Raw genomic sequence first — 5,053 nt, forward strand, 5'->3', positions numbered from 1 at the left:
TCGTGAATAAAAGCCGGCCGTCGAGCCGCGCTGGGTTAAACGGTTCAGGGTAGAGGCCTTGGTGTGCTGGAAGAGCTGCGAGTTCATCGCTTTCCATGATAGCCATGTGAATGCAATGCACGCTTGGGCAGAAGTCATGCTGTACACATCCAATGCATTCAGTAATCCAATGGAGGAGGAATGAATGGAACATATGGAGAGGAAGGTTTTGTCTTGCAGTGGCCCTTCTACCCAAAATAGAGGCTTTTGGCCAGAGCATTGGATGAAGGGAGCCACTGCCAAGCAACATTCAGCCCACAGTTGGAGGTAAGATCCATATGGCAATATTCGTCGACACCGCTCCCCCCCTGTTTAATGCAACACAATACAGTGTTTGATTATTACTATTAAAACTTTATTTTACAGCTCTAGTTAATTTAAACCATGGTTCATTGGAGGCGCCAAAAAAAAAGTCAACACCCTTGCACAAGAGAAGGAAAAAAAAACTCTGGGTAGTCCGTGCCATATTTTTTTTTGTGGAAAGCAACTTCATTATTCCGTATCATCACAATGCGAGTGTCATTTGCGAGTCAACAAAATGCAGCCGCGGGTGAAGCTCGTTTTCAGAATGTGACGCGAGCCGCCTCGCAGCGGAGCTCTCCGCCCACACGAGAGCCTCGCTGGCGGCGGGGGGTCGCGTTGGGGCCGGCGCGGAGGCATCGCGGGGGTCCCAACGGCGCTGACTCCGAATCGGCCACTTTGGTGTCGTGCTCCGACTTGGCGCGAGCGGAGCCGTCCCGCGGGGGGCTCCGCGGAGCGCGGGCGGGCGGGCGTTGCGCGGCAATCTGCATGATAAAAACAGCATCACATTGGGAATATATCAAGCCTGAAGAGTGCAGACACTGAGCTATTAATAATTAAGGTGAAGGTAGTGCAGCCAGCCGCTAAATAAATTACTAAAAGTTGGCCGCCTGCATCCTCGTGCGGCGTGCTCCGTACACGAAAAAAACTTTGATGGCTGCTTTTTCAGTCACCTGAGCTGCTCACCGGAGTCCAAAGGATGTCGGCCACGTGGACTCTGTGTGTCTGCCACCCAATTCACATATCTGTGAATTGGGTGGCAGACAGACGGTGCTGGTGGCGCGCACACGTGTGCCGGTGAGCCAGTTGGTGTCAGCAGTCAGGGGCAGGTGATTGAAATAATCAACTCCACGAACACCGCGGGTGTTTGTGGACAAAACGGCGAAATGTCTCGGGGAGAGGACCGTGCCTGGAGGCTCCCCCGGCCACGGAAACGAACGCCGAATCCGCGAGTGCGGCACCTCGGCTCGGCACGCCAGGACCCATCACTTAGCCTCGTTGCCAATAACCGTATTGAGCCGCGCAGGGTGGAAAAGCAGATAACCCGACCCAAAATAAACAGCCTTTTTTGATTTGTTAGAGCCCACAGCGCGCTAAGGTCGATGGCCCAACACCAGAGAAAAGTAAGACGCTTTGCAAACTTTTTCGAAAAAATGTTAAACCGCAATCTCTCCTGGCCGAGTCGCAGCTCATTACGCCGGGGAGATGTAATCTCGCGGCCAGAGCGCTCATTCAGATCAGTCGCAATCGATTCGCCCATCGATGGCTCCGGCGGGCAAGAGCCGGTGATGGAGAGGGCGCTCAATGGCCGGTGATGGCGAGCAAGGCCACCTGAGGAATGGGGCGCGGACGAGGGGGGGGGGGGGGGGGGTGGTGCAAGATGACAGGCGGGGGAGACGGGACGAGGAGGAGGGCTGCTGGGCGTGCGGGTTATCTCGTCCCCACCAGCCACGGTAGCGGAGCACCAGATAACACCTCACGTGTGCGCAAAGTGGCTCATTAAGCCGAGGAAGAAGAAGATGAGAGGGAGAAGGAATACAAATTCAAGAAGCCGCGAGTTGTCAGCATGCATCCAGCTTGCTTTATACGGACAAATTAAAGCGACGGAGACAACAAAAGGTTGCAACTTCCACGTGAACGCGGAGCGTCAAGCGACGTTATTTATTTCACGCGGTCCCCTGACCTCTAAAAATATTAACAGTCAATAACATTTATTCCAACAAACGGCGGAATGGTTCAAAGGCACACGCGCACGGCGCGGGCGCGTGCGCACAAACGAAACACAAGTTTAAAAGGAGAGAGATGCGAAGAAAGAAATGAAAGGATTTTGAATGCGCCGGGAGATCGTCAAATTCAGCAGCACCGCTCCATTCCTCAGAACGTAGAAAATACCAAAATAGTATATACACCTTTCAGCGGGGTATGCGGATTTTAAATGTCACGCTCATAATCTAGTGAGATCTCGGTGTTCATTTAATTAGCAAAATAGCACTTGCAAAACCGCGGCTCCTCTCAAAATTTTTATATAATGAGCGTATGATGATACGCGCCGTGTGGTGTGCTCCGAGGTAGGGCGCTCTCACTTGGTGAGGGGGCCGTCCGAACCCGAACCCCCAGCCCAGATGGCGCTCGCCGGGCACGGGGCGCCACGTGACCCCACCGGTCCCGCCGTCCCGCCCGTCCCTCCCGCCGGGGAACGCGACTCCGGCCGGCGGCACGCCCTGGGGGCCCCGGTACGCAGGGGGGGGGGGGGGGCGAGGAGCCTGCCCCCTCCTCCTCGTCCGATCGACGCCACACGGCGGCGGGGAGAATTCTCGGGAAGCAAGCGGCGTCGACCCGCCAACGAGCTGCACACGATGTAAACGAGCTGCCTCGCGTAAAGTAATTCTATTAGCTCGTCTTTTCGGGGCCCCTGGTAGCGGGACAGTCTGCTGCCGTAAAGCGCGGACGTCTCATTCAGAGCGATTCATTTTTCAAAAATGTATTTATCTTAGCAGGACCACGAGGCATCCTCGGGTTATCACGTCGCACAGTGGACGCAAAAAAATGTATATACAGCGCACCTAATTTATTTTTCAATAAAATATAATGGAGAAAGCGAGATGAATGCAAGGGGATTGTAGTTTCAAAAACAACTTTGAGACAACTTGATCTTCCCACGAGGAGCGGCACCGTGGCACTCTGCGGAGACATCACAGGCGGTGGCGAGGGAAGGGAAGGTGAGCAATGAATAGACACTTGCGGTGAAAATGACCTCGGGGAGCGGAGAATTTTCCCCTCAACAGATTGCGCATTAGCATAATTGTCCTGCCGTGCTTTGCCGCGTCACAGCCTGACATTTCGGCGGCGAGATTTGATTTCTTTCGCCCCAATAAAAGGAAATAAAACAGTATCGTTTACAGGTTGGGCCCCGACACGGAGAATTTACGGGCGGCTGCACGGCACGTGGAGCATCTGGCGCGAGGGCTCCCCCCGCCGAGCCCGGCACCCACGGCGGCGGTGGCGGCGGCCGCTGCCGAGAGAGCCCCTCCGCCCGGTGAGAGCGAGTGGGGGGGGGACAGAAAATAAACCTTTCAAGAGGGTTTTCATCAACCTGAGCACCCATCGAATTAATGCTCCCTTCTTACCCTCATTATCTCTGCCACCATCATCGCAATGACTCACAAAAATAATTATTCACGTGAAGGTATCATCCGCCGCAGCGAGCGTGCGTGTTGACGTGCGCGTTCTTGAGAAGGATCTGTCAGCCGACCAACATCTTACTCCGCGATTCTTGTGCAATAAAAATGGGGGAGGTTTCATTAATTAATTAACCTGCGTTCGTTAAAGCAGCCGCGATGCACGTGGCTCGTGCGGTGTCTGTGTGTGTGTGCGGGGCGCCGCGTGGCCGGCACAGGGACACCGCGGGTTACGTGGACCGCTCCGTGCCTCCTGACCCCCTTCCGACAGCGATGACCAACGCGGTGCGGTCGGGTCAAAAAGCCCCCTTGACTCACATGGTGTGTGGGGGAGACTTTCATCCAGCAGTGGACTGATGGAAGGCCTGCAAATTACACATAATTATTCAACATCATCAGAATGTTTATGTATCCTGGAGGAACCTGACGAAGCTATGAAGCTCTTTTTCACAGATGTCCAGCAGAGGCACGGGGACCAGAGAGTGAGATGATCAGGGAGCGAGCTCCGTCTACTGCTGGATGCAGATCTCCCCACGCCGTGGGCCAATGCCGTGCAGTCATGCAACGCTAAAGCCCCACGCCGTCCCCGCTCGCGCACAAGCCGATCCCACCGTGGACTCCGTCTCCTCGGCGGACGCCCTCTGGGGCTCGCTCTCTCCCTCTGCCGCCATTCCATCGCCAGGCTCGCCCACTGGGCATCAAACCTTGCAAGATGCGCGTCCACCACTCTCACGCCCGCTACCCGGACAGTCTCTCCGCGTGATTCCCATCGTGGTGCCTCTCCGTGCTTTCCGTGTGCACTCTGCAGTTGCTGCTCCATTTCCTTTGTCAGGGTCCCTGTTGTTGATCCGTACATCATAGCGGGTTACATGCGCCACTTCAACGAGAGAATTGCACAATGGCAGTAAGTTGCTGTCATTCACTTCTACCTCATCATGTGGACTCCACTCAGCCTTCAGTAATTGTCATGAAAGGTTTATACATTCTACTGAGTTTCCCAGTGTTTTGCATTTTTTTATTATCAAGTGCAATCTTGATTTGAAGTTCATTATAATATAGTATAGTTAATTTTCATATGGTACAGTTAAATATTATTGGTGTCGTTCATGATGACATAGTTTATTTGGTGGAGTGGTGGAGCGGTGGCGCAGTGGTTTAGCACACTGCGCTAGCAAACCAGTGACCTGACCGAGATTCCTTGCCACGGATCTCACACCAGTCCTGGGCGATGGTCCTGGGCCCTTTCACGTCACCATCCCGCACTGACCAGGGTGATTAAGTATGATACAAAAAAATATCTATTTTTTCATTACAGCTTTCATTGTACAGCGCCCTGGGATGTTCCACATGAAGATCGTTATATAAGAGCAACATTTATTTTTTGCACTGTATGAAGAGAATTCCCAAGATCGACACGGCATGGGGAAGCCTTCATCCAGCAGTGGACTGACAAAGGGCTGTAAACTCCTCTCATTTTTCTTTTCATACATTTTATCGTTACGTAACATAGCATATGAACACAAACACATTCGCTT

General features: G+C 53.4%; 1 long non-coding RNA gene across 1 annotated transcript; it reads right to left on the reverse strand.

Annotated features, from left to right (window-relative positions):
- Window positions 1–326: 326 nt before the first annotated feature.
- Window positions 327–4,747, reverse strand: LOC142922584 (uncharacterized). The gene is made up of 2 exons (XR_012940178.1): window positions 2,424–4,747; window positions 327–824 (listed from the first exon to the last, which is right to left on the reverse strand). It is a non-coding gene; the product is annotated as an uncharacterized LOC142922584 (long non-coding RNA).
- Between the last annotated feature and the right edge of the window lie 306 nt (window positions 4,748–5,053).

The sequence above is a fragment of the Petromyzon marinus genome, chromosome 6 (genome assembly GCF_048934315.1).
Source record: "Petromyzon marinus isolate PM22_M1 ecotype Great Lakes invasive population chromosome 6, UKy_Petmar_22M1.pri1.0, whole genome shotgun sequence".
In the NCBI taxonomy this organism is placed as follows: Eukaryota; Metazoa; Chordata; class Hyperoartia; order Petromyzontiformes; family Petromyzontidae; genus Petromyzon; species Petromyzon marinus.